The following is a 12526-nucleotide window of genomic DNA, read 5'->3' on the forward strand; positions in this document are numbered from 1 at the left end:
CAAAGAGCAGTTACTTTCTACAGCGAGGCGAGGACAGAATGGGCCGACGCTTGCTTATCCTGGACGGGCTTCAGTACCGACGGTCTGACGATGAGTGACAGCGGGTAATACACCAGGAAGGGAGGGGACGGTGAATCAGAGAAGGTTTGGCCATGCTTATTATTCTATGTGTGTGTGTCAGCCACCAGCACATACCAGTGGTGCAATGAGTGTGTAAGCCCAGTACGTCTGATGGTTGCCTCTGTAACCATGCGGGAACACTTCCACCTTCGCCCTGCTCCTCTGGTTTAGTTTTTAGAGGGAGCAAATCAAAGTCACAACCATAACAAGATGAAAATGTTTCTGACCTTTGAAAGAGCTTCTCGGGGGTTGAGGGCCAGACGGGCAACATCTTTGTCCTGTCAGGTTCATGGACGATGCCTGGAGAAAAAAAAGAAAAAGAAAAAGATGTACAAATTTTAATTAAAAAAGGGTACAACAGCAGTGGCATTATTAGGCCTGAATGTCCCAGGATTTAGTCCTGAATGAGAAACAGCCCCAGATCAGGCCTAAGGGACTGCTCTTTATTAATCAGAAGAGGGGGGGTTGCTCTTTGATTTAAAAAAAAAAATTTTTTTTGAGCCTCCCCAAAGCTACAAATACTTTTTGTCCCACATGATGGGCTCAAGGTGTTCAAGGATTGCTGCAGTTTCTGGCTATAATAAAAAATGTAATTTTGGTATTTTCATTGTGACGGGTCCACATGTTGGAAGGCATGTTTTCTTTAAAAAAAAAAAAAAAAAATTCTGTAAAACTTTTTTTAATGAAAAAAAGCCCCAATTTTTCCAATTCATTTTTAAAATTAACCCCCAAAAAACTAAAGAAAAAAACATCATCAAACATTTTAAAGGGAAAATAATAATAATAATAAATACGTTTAAAGTTTTAAAAAAATCACCATAAAACTTTGAAGGAAAACATATCACAAATCGTTTTAAAAAGAAGACAATGCCAAAAAGTAAAAAAAAAAAAATTTTTTTTAAGAAAAAGAAAAACAAAATGCAAAAATGGTTTTCATGAAAAAAAATCCACAGTGCCACAAGTTTTAAAAAGAAATGAAAGGAAAAAAATATATAAAAGAAAAACAATATCACCATTTTTTCCCCCAAAGAAAACATTACTTCTGAAGGCATTTCCAGCATCCTCTAATTATCCTTTTAAAACCTTTTTTTTTTTTTTCAAAAACTGCACATTTATCTTTAAGAGAAACAGATGCTGAGCTCTGTAACTTCAATGCAATGCTAATGCTAATACACGAGAGAAACAAGCTCATAATACAATCATATTAATGTTCCAGAAATAACTCTTAGGGAACATTAGCAACATCATTATAGAGATCTTTGATGTGCCACGCAAACATTTTCTATGTCCAAACATTCACCGTTTTTCAAAGTTAATTAGAGTGTGTAGTTTAAACAAATGAATCGGGTACTTTTTTATACAGTAAATTACTTTGAAAGAGAGCTTTTGTTTTTGTCATAAGGTTGTTTTTTTATTCATTGTGGGCGACACACTGAACTGCCAGCTGACTGGCAGATAGAAGGTTTATGTCTCTGTTTTTGACCGCTCTTACACATTCCTCACTGACTCAAGAACCCACAAAGTCACCACATCAGTGTTTTTGTCTTGACTACGTGACACACTGACCCTCCGCGCCAATGCCCTCCAACGCTACGACCACAGAAGGCTTCCTCTCCAACCTGTTTTGGAAAAATCTGTCAATTTCGTCATGTTCCCTGTCAGGAAATAACACGTCATGTTGACAGACGGAATACCAGAAACTGAAAAATTCAAGAATTGTGTGATTTAACGGGTCTGCTGAGGACAGTTGGAACCGCCGCGTGTTATTTTTCCGAGACGGATTTCCATGAATGTCGCTAATGATGTCTGTGGTCTGTCTGGGCTGATGGGCTGATGGGCTGATGGTCAGAGGTCGAGGAGAAACGGAGGAATAGATGGAGGTGAAATTAGGTAACAGCAAGGAAGAGGGATGGAAAGAAAGTAGAGAGGAACAGAGGACGAGGGCATAAACAGGAAAATGAGAGGACAAAAATAAAGAGGTCAGCACCAAAAAAGAGGAAAACATTAGAGATGATCACGGAAAAAAGAAGTGAAGGAAGGAATAAATGGAGAGATTGGAGGAGGAATCAATGTGAAAAAAGTGATGTTTTCACCATAGGTCAAAGTCTGCATTTGTGCCAAATTTGAAGAAATTCCCTCAAGGCACTCTTGAGTTATTACTTTCACCATAATAAGACAAATCCAAGGTCACAGTGACCTTTAAACCAAAATCATTGTTGAATCCAAATGGACGTTTGTGCTAAATTAAAAAAAAAAATCCTCAAGGCACTAAATTTGAAGTTAATATCCTTACTTCATCACTATATTCCTATATGACATTTGTGGGAATTTTTGTCATAATTACAGTTCAAATTCTTGATCTTGACCTTTGACATTCGATCACCATATTTTAATAAGTTCAAGTGGATGTTTGTGCCAAATTTCAAGAAATCCCCTCGTGGTATTCTTGAGATATCATGTTTACAAGAATGAGATGAATGAAAGGTTACAGGGACCTTTGACAATCTAAATCTAATCAGTTTAGCATTGAGTCCAAGTGATGTTTGTGCCAAATTTGAAATGCAAAAAAAAGTTTTGAGACAAAATGAAAAGGAAAAAAAAAATTCCCCCCCAAAGCAGGTAAAATATTGACTTTTTTGGGAAAAATCACCAAAAACATTAAAAGAAAAAAAGTTTTAAAGAATCAGCAAGGATTTTTACAGAAAATAAAATTGCATATCAGCTTCATAGAAAAAAAAAAACCTAAAGTTTATTTAAAATCCCCAAAAAATTTAAAGGAAAAAAAAAATCACTATCTTAAAAAAAAAAGAAAAAGTTTTGCGAAAAAGTGGACATTTGTGTCAGAACCGAAGGGCATTATTGAGACCTAATGAAAACATAATGCTACCGACCAAAGCTTTCGTAATGGTTGCAAAATAATGTCTCTCATTGTAGACAGAGCAGAGTAAAATTAAAAAGAAGAAAAGATGGTGTGAGTCAGAGAAAAACGAGACGACGAGATGGCGTGATAGGTGAAGGAGTGCGAGGACTGAAGGAGGGATGTGGGGTTCACTCACTCCACGTCCAAATCACAGCCGCAGACACATGACTTCAGCCAAAACCCGACGGCATCAGAAGTGCTGTTCTGTAGTTCATAACAACTGCTTCTATCATTACTAATAATCTGTAACCGCAAACTGGAATATGTTTTTCTGCCTCTTTACCAACCTGACAATTGCTTACACTCCGCACAGACCAATAAAAACCAGAAAACTAGCTTGCACTTATTAAACGAGCCCACGCACTGCAGTGGCCCAGCAATATGATTATGCACTTTAACAACCTGACAAATGAATAATGTTCCATACAGGCTAATAAAAGATACTGCTCTCTCAGAAAAGGGGCACTCAATAACCAATAATAAATGTCAACAACTGTAATGAACATCACCACACAGTCTGCAGAGCCGAGGAGTTTCCATTTTGCACTTTTAAAAAGCAAGTAAACCATTTTTTTGTTATTTGAACATAGCAAGACAATGATTAAATTATTAGATTACACTGTGCAAGGGTTTAAGCAAGTTTCAAGGACTCGAGGATGCAGACACTCTGACTCCAAATTTAATATGAAACTGTCTGATTAAAGGAGCTGTACAATATTTGCAGAATGCAAAAATACAAAATTTCCTGTAATCTGCATTGCTTGTGCTCATTACCTCTGTTAATTCACTTAAAAAACTAAACGTTTTTATGGCTCCATGCCGGCAATAGCCGACCCTGGAGACGGTATGGTTTCATTCGTTGGTCCGTCCCCGTCTTTACGTACGTCAACCCCATTCTGGTGAACGCAATATCTCAAGAACACCTACATATACACATAAAGGCATACATATATGTATGCATACTTATATATACATATCTGCCAATGCACACACGCGCACAAAATAACTAGTAATTAGAATAAATAATAACAATTAGTAAGTGAAACAGAGCAGTAAAATACAATAAATGTAACCTGTTAGTGTAACTTGACTCGTGCGTGGCGGCAAACAACCATGTGGCGTTAATTTGAGCTACATTTGTTCTACTTAGCCTTAAAGTGTTTTTCTTCTAACAATTCCTACATTTTGTATTTGGTTATTTAGCTGACCACCAATACACCTACGATACGTCTTTAGGGCTCCTTTGAATTTTCTTTGTTATCTCTGGTTTTCGAGGCTATCTGAACACTTTTTGGGAACACGATTGTTGATCAGGACCAGATTATTGCTCAAATTAAAGAAAAAAAAAATCTCAATTGCATTTTTCATCTGTTTTTGTGTTTTTAATTAACAAAAGGTTCCTGCAAGATGTTGAAAAGATGTAAAACGGAGTCACGTCTCGGTCCGCATCGCTTCGCTCTCTGGAAGTGTTTATTATTTCCTTGTCTTGCTGTGTACTCTACCGGTGAAATGAACAAGCCATGACTCTGTCAAACACAAACACGAACATGTAAACTTCACTTTAGTCACTCAGTCCACTGCGCCTGATTTCATTCTGAGCTCGTGAACACACACGCACACACACGCACGCACACACACACACACACACACACACACACACACACACACTCTGAAGTGAGCAATGCTGTGGTCATCGGAACCACAGCTAAACATCCTGGTACCAGACCTCAGGTTTGCCTTGTTACCATGACAGCACAATTGTTACTCTGTCATGTTTATTATGGGATGGGAATGGGGTGAATCCGGGGTTAGACCGCACATTTGACTCAGTGTGTGTTTCATGTTAGTGACCATTTGCGTGTGTGTTGCATAGCATACGTGTTTTTCTGTATGTGTGGGTGTGTGTGTGACACGCTGCAGATTACAGGTCTGCTACGGGCTGGCTGCGAGGCGCGGTGACTCGTCACTGTATAAACACAAAGTAAACAAAGACATCTGACTTTTGGCTGCCCTCCTGCTCCGTCATTTTGCAGTGTAATAGTGTCATTCATCCTGCTTCGGTGGAAGGAGGCGGCTCAAACCCTTAAGGGCTCCTGCGCTACTTCAAAAACACGACGACAGCTAAAACCTGAATAAGCATCAGTTTCCCCGGTTTTAAGTTTGCAAGTCTGCTGATATGGTTTGTGCCTACAGAACTTTTAATAACAGAAGATACAGGTGCTTTAACCCTTAAACAACTGAGAAACTGGTTTGATTTCTTTCAAAAACGCGGGGAGAAGACAACAAGCAACTAAAGAAGACATAGCCCAGAAATTAGCAAAAAACCAAAAACAGAAAACATATAAAAATATTACAAGAAAATCCCCAGAAAAAAAGGCACACCAAATAAATATAAAAACACAAAAATGACCTGAAATTTCTTTAAAAAATATTGATTGATTTATTGATTTTCTTTCTTTTTTTGGATATTTTTTACTAATCTTCCCCTGCTTTTTAAAACTTTTGTTTTTTCTTCTAATTTTCAAAATCTAATCAGTCCAGGTGAACGTTTGTGATAATATTAAAACAATCTTTTCAGGTGTTCTTGAGATATCACTATAAATGAGGTCATAGTGACCTTGACCTTCGACCACCAAATCTAAACAGTTTATCACTGAGTCCAAATGGATGTTTGTGCCAAATATGAAGAAATTCTCTCAAGGCCTTCTTGGGATGTTGTGTTCACAGGGTCACACTGACCTTGATCTTTGACCTATGACCAGCAAAATCAAATCAGCTAATCCTTGAGTCCAAGTGGACGTTTGTGCCAAATTTGAAAGAATTCCCTCTAGGCACCCTTGAGATAAAAAGTAAAGTTTATTACAGAATGATACTTTAGCTGTGTTTTATAATTATTAACCTGAAGAGAAATATTATTTTACTGACAGGCTTCGTCGTTATGACTCGGGCTTTTAAAACTATTAGTTGCAGAATGTTTTATATATGTAGTGATTGTAAAATACTGTATTGCACGGATAATTTCACCTTTATTTTGAGGTGCAAAAAACACCAGTCTTATATCTGAACCCGTAGATGTAAAAAAAAATGAAAATCTGCTGGCTTTAGTGACCTCTGTTTGGCCTGTAAACAATCTCGAGACAAGACGGATCAAGAGACACTAACAGAGACGGAGGAAGCAGGAAAGGTGATGTGGGTCTGCAGTGGGTGTTTAGAGTACAAGTGTACATCAGTCTGTTTGTGTGTCGCGCTGAAATGTTTAAAGAGGAGGGAGACTGTTCCTCTCCAGTGACATCAGTGCAGAGGAAGAGGCTGCTGTAACGGTCCCGTCGTGTCTTTAAACTCCCGAGCTGGAATCCTGGAGGGTCAGCCAAAGGCGAGAGGAACACTTGTCCTTATATCTTCTCATCTATCTCTTGCTTTTCTTTCTTCGCAGGTATTTCGTCCTCTGTTTCTTCCAGAAGACGAAAAGATAAACACTGATGAAAGGAGGAGATGAGAGAGAGGCCAACGTCGAGGAAGACAGATAGGAAATGAGAGAGGGAGAAGTACACAAGACAGCGATACAGACGGCGACGTCGTGCCAAATATGTGATTGGCTAGGCCCGATAATGGGGGCCTATACGTTCCAGTAATTGATTGGCTTTCTGATCCCGTTCCAGTCGCTGATTGGTTGTGATGGTGTCGCAGTCCAAAAGTAGTGTCATCCAGCGGGCAGGGAGAAGACTCCAAACCAGGAAGTGACCAGGGCGCCGAAACGTTTCAGGTCAAAGCGTCATGCGCCGTCCCAACGTTTGCAGATGGGTTTGGATACTTAAAGGAATTATTTCTGAGCACAGAGGATGAGCGCCTGAAGGGGGGCAGCGACTGAACGAAAGCCAAACTGATTGGCAGAAAAAGCCAGCTGGCCGTTCAAACTTTGAAATGTCGGCTTGCAGAGTTACATTTGCCCCTTCAGGGCAACTTTGGTGATTAAATGCAGCAGATCAACAATTGACACTCGATATGTACAATTCTGTGTCCAGGCCTGGAATCAGTTGTGTTTCTTGTGCAACATCGTCAACAATTCTAAGAAAAAACAATAGAGACAAAAAATATGACTTTTGCTGTTATGCTGTTATCTGTTTTTACTTTCCTTGAAAAAAATCTTTGAGGTTCAGATCGACTGCTGGGACTTTGCTGATTTACAATCCAGTTAATGTAAAATGCACCGATCAAAGTGATACTGAACTTGCTTTGCTTTGGGGGCCACTTTTGCAAAATGGCAGGAGGCCAGGGGCCAGTCACAGTGGCCCCATACATTTTTCTAGAACTGTAGGATTTAGGAAACTCTTTAGTACATTTCTTACATTTTAAGGACAAATTCAAATTCAATTTAGCACATCTCTTGCATTTGAGGATGTTTGTAGGATTTTATGATATTTCTAGGAGTTTAACACATTTCTAAGATTTTAGGATTTCTCAGATTGTACAACATTTCTTGAATTTCAGGATGTTTCTAGGATTTTAGGACATAAAGGCTTTAGCAGGAACCTTTGTACAGGGCAGCATGTGATCCTCCACTGGCACTTTTTTGATAAACAAGCTCTATTTTGATGATTATTACGCACTATGAGACTTTATGTATACTAAAGGTACAAAAACACTTCCCAGTGTGACTTACTTTATTTTTATTGTGAATTAACACATGGTTGGGGGGGCCACCAGGTACCCTTGCAGGGGCTTTTTTTGGCTGTAAATTGAGTATCACTACAGTACAGAGTGAGTGATAAAGGTTTAGTTGCCACTATGTGCTGATTCAATGGAGCATATGTGATGAAACTGCTGCTTTCTAGAGATTTTATGTGCATCAAACCAAAAGTGACACATCGTACTGCGTATCATCCGTCAGCGGCGATGTGTGCTGCCTCTTTGTGTTAATAGAAGATGAACTAAATAGCTGCTCTGTGAAAAACACCTTGGCAGAGCTGAACATGACTCTGGTCAGCCTCCGGGCGTGATTGCACACGCCACTTTCCACTGACAACACAATTAGAAACGTTGGCGCTACGTTCTTGGTGAAGTCTCTGAAATACCTGAAGTGACCTTTTTATGGTAGCTATAGACCGGTAAGCTCTTGCACCTGTTGTGATCGAAGGTCCAGATCTGTGAACATATGTTTTTCCTCTAAGCTCTTACACCTGTTGCCAGTTTCAAGACGTCCATTTGTTCAGAGATGAAATTGCTGTGGATCGCTCTGCTGGTTTCCTGTTAAGGTAACTGGTGTCATTACAATTATGCTGTTTGATTGAGGTTATTAGGTTTTGTTGTTGCTACACTTTGCAGGAATTTACTTTGAAAATGGACTCACTCTTTGAGGGACAGTTCACCTATTGTGCTATTTATCACTCGAGATTATTTTTGTTTGAGTTACTGAGTGTTGGAGATATCGGCCGTAGAGATGTCTGCCTTTTCTCCAATATAATAGAAATAGATGGCACTCAGCTTGTGATACTTAAAGTGCCAAAAAATAAACTCAATAGCAATGTCTCTTTCCAAATCATGACCCCGTAACTCAAGATAATCCACAGACCTTGTTATGAGCCGTTTCATCTCCTTTCTGCCAAAACTACACCTGCCAACCGACTCACCATGCAGAGGGAAGACGCTGATGCCATTTGACAAGCAGCTATTTCAGGCTTTAACAGGAGACTTTAAAAATGCATTAAAGCTACATACAGGGTTCATGCAAATTTTTATGGCTGTATGTTGTATATATTTTACTGCCATTTTTTTGAGAAAACTTGCCTTAAAGACAATAAAAGAAAAAAAAAGTAAATTTGTCATTTTCTTTAAAAAGATTTTTGGCAATTTTAAAGAAAAAAAACTTTTAAATGTGATTTTTTTTTTTTAAAGAATAAAATTTGGCCTTGTTTTAAAAAAAAATTCAAGCTGATTTTGTGTTCTTTAATCTTTTTTAAGAAATATTTAAAGAAAATATTTTCTTTTTCCTCTAAAAAATGTTGGTAATTTTATTCTGGTAATCTTTAAAATTCAACAAAAACTACATCCTTTATGTCAGCCAGAAACTTTTTCTTTTTTTGATGGTCCTTGAAAACATTATGATTATAATCCAGGTTTCTAAAAAAACACTTTTAGGGTATATTATGTTTTCCAAAACGTTGCATATTCGGTGACTTTTACAGGTTTTTTACGACCGTGCGAACCTTGTACACGGATTTGTGATGTTTCAAACGCTGTTGCACAGTTATGGAAACTACTTAATTCCTTGTTTTGTGTAGTTGCTTCTTTTTTTGTCATAAAATAATAAAGCAGAGAAACTAAAGAAAAACAACACTAGCCTGATTTTATTAGAAAATTAGAGCAGCCATTTGATGATCTGATAAAATCCAGTCTAATCATTGCCAGACAAGTCAGAGACATGCTGTAATGGCAGAACGCAGACCGTGTAGCATATTCTCTACTATCAATCCTTTAAAGCTGCAGCCAAACTGGCAAACATGTCCGCCTTGGCAAACAGAAGCGCAGAGAATCCCAGAAATGTTGTTTTGAGGGGAGCAGCTTGGGATAAATGGTAAGTAGCTAAGCCCTGGTTAGGACTGGTTTGGCCCTGCGGTGGAAACCATGCTGCTGGGGAGCATCCAGAAGACACAGTAGGACGCTGGCTTAAGTTGAGATGAAACTATTGGCAGGACAGAAGACGGCTATAAAATATAGATATGAGGATGTCTCCATGTCTCTGATGACTCGTCCATCTGAGCCAGAGGCCAGGGGAGGGTTAGAGTGACACATGCCACAGAAACCCAAATTCCTACACTTGATATGTTTGGTTTGATTTGTCACCTCGGGGTTTAACTGCGGTTTGGGCTATAGTTCTTGTTATTGACAAATATAAATTCAACATACTAATATTTTGGTACCTTTGAAAGTTTAAACCATTGGCTGCAGTTGAAAGGAAACTATTGGCAGGCTAATAGGCAGCAATGAAAAACTCTCTCTAATGATTTGTCCATCTGCCTAAAGAGGACATTCAAGGGTCAGTGCGTGCTTGCTCTGTTCTGTTCTACTTTATTGTGCTCTGCCTCCGTCTACTATATACGTTTTTACAAATTTACGGCGCTATTTCATTATTCAGTTACAGCAGACCCGTGTTCTATTAAATTTTATAGACTGAAAAGTCTATACTCTGAGTGGCGGTATATCCAACGCATATCCTGACTCTCTTGTTCTGGGTTAAGTGTGGGGAGGGTTTTCCCAGGGAAATAAACTGTGGCAAACTGTGCTAATGGCAGCTGTTAAAAGGTCTACAGAAAGTCCAAGTTCACCAACAGAATATAAAAAATGTTAATTATTCATTTATCTGGTTTTGCTATTCAGGTTCAGCTAATCCATCTTAATTTTGTGCCAGTTTTTCAAAGCAACACTGGATTGGACCTGGATCCAGACACAGACTTTTGAAGGTTACCCAGTTCGGTTAACAGGCGCCCTAAACGAGATCACGCATCACGACTACTACGTAAGAACAAGTAGAAAAGCCAGAGTGGGTTTAAGTCAAGTGTCATCGCAATTGTGTGAAAGTACTTTTGACTGTTTCACTTCAACAAACATAAAATTAAACTGGAATTTAAAATTAAGTAATTTTTCTTTGATATTAAAAGCTATTTGGGGGATTTTCTAACGGGGACAAGATTATTTTGTTTCATGAAACTGTACTAAATGTCTTTGACTTTATTGACTTCATCACTGCAAAATATAAATAAATATTAATATATTTGAAAAAAACGTACTCACTGTACTTTGATGCTAAAATCCACCTTCCTGCTGGGATCAGGATAACTCTTCAGTATTTTTTGGATCACAAGGATCCAGATCTTACTAAAAAGGTAATAAACGACACATGCTGGAGGTTTGATCCAGATCAAAACGGGATAAATCCGATTGCAGAATTCCCTTTTCTTCCCAACAACCCAAGATTTTATCGAATGCACCCTTTCAGTCCAGCTGAAATCAATCAAAATTACTTCTGAACAAATGGAGTTCAGCTAAGGTTGTCAGTTTGATTGGACGCCAAACTTTAGTGGCATGTTTGACTGACAGGTGATCTGTCGGGAACGCCACACGGATGAGTGGTCAGCGAAAAAATAAACCTTCTAAGTTGTCTTCTGTGTCGATGTGTACAGAATGACAATAAAATTAACCTTGAACCTTGAAGCTTGTGTGATAAATGCCTTTTTGACCAACAGAACGGTTTTGATGGAGCACTTTAGCGACTGCTCATGTGATTTGCGGTTGCACCTCTGAGCCTGATGTCTCTCCGGTGTGGACAGAGATTTATATCAGCGAAGCCGCAGAAGCCGCCCTCAGGCCAAGTCTGGACGCACAGCACCGCGATCACATAAAATCCAATCTGCAGAATCAGATCTTTAAAACGCCAGGAGTAACCATAGCTCTACACTGTCCCTGTATTTTGGAGGTCAGAAGCTGACCAGGTCCCATTTGTCAAGACACAACATTAGTCAAAGGTTAGCTCCACTTAGGCCAAAACAAGCTGAAATAACAGCTAGATACAGGCAGACAGAGGTTACATGCAGTGCAAATGACTGCAGCAGGGATGAATACACACACACACACACACTTAAAATAACTCCCGTGTGACTTAACCGAAAGCTTAACACATGCTAGCGTTCATTAGGGCTGAAATAACAGCCAAGAGTAGGAACAAACAGCGTGAAGTTGGATAATGTTTAGATGGAGCCGGAGCTGGCCGGCTCGCAGACAGCTATTAGATAGAAAATGAAGATGTTTCTTTCTGTTTCTCTTCTCAGTGACTTGGATTCTCCGACTCACTCACAAAGGACAGCCAAAGGTTACCAGATGCTACAGTGATGCGCGCTAACATGTTAAAATTGAAGGGACTCAGCAGCCAGGCGTTTCAGCCGTGGCAAGACTGGGTGAGTTCTTAACCCTCAGGGACTGTTTGTGCTTTTTATCCTTCATTTTTTTGATAATTTTGGCTTCATGCATAGGGCATACATTTTGACAAGATTGTGTATTTTGGTTTAATCTTAGAATTTCCAGCTCAGCTCCTACGATAAGAAATTACCGAAATTATTACATCTATTCTGTTAAGGTCAGAAAATGCACCACTGAAACCTACTCAAACTGCTATTTTTGATCCCACAGCCATCAAAGCATAAAAAAACATACACTGTATTATTTCTGGGTGTCATTCTGGGCTTTTGTTTTGAAATTTGTAATTTTTAGTATTCTCCAGATGATGATGTAATTTTGACCATATTTGGCATATGAAGAAAACACGTTTTTTCCAGCAGGTGCACTGTCACTATCAATGTTTCTGCAAATCTTTGACATATTCCAGACTGTGATAGTCAAAAAAAAGCTTTTTTGCATGTCGTATATTGAAAATAATTCACATTTGTGCATTTTTAATCTGAAAACATAGTGGCATCATGACAAAAAAAATGGCAT

The 12526-nt window shown here is 38.8% G+C and overlaps 1 protein-coding gene across 2 annotated transcripts in view; it reads right to left on the minus strand.

Moving 5' to 3' along the window:
* Nucleotides 1-12526, minus strand: part of LOC121961985 (uncharacterized) — a 233782-nt gene that overhangs the window by 108347 nt on the left and 112909 nt on the right. For both annotated transcript variants that reach the window (XR_015775785.1, XR_015775786.1), the window contains exon 6: nt 348-420. The gene's annotated coding sequence lies outside the window, so the exon portion shown is untranslated. The remainder of the gene's footprint in view (nt 1-347; nt 421-12526) is intronic.

Source organism: Plectropomus leopardus, chromosome 23 (genome assembly GCF_026936395.1).
Source record: "Plectropomus leopardus strain MGB_pleo_1.0 chromosome 23, ASM2693639v1, whole genome shotgun sequence".
Taxonomy (NCBI): Eukaryota; Metazoa; Chordata; class Actinopteri; order Perciformes; family Serranidae; genus Plectropomus; species Plectropomus leopardus.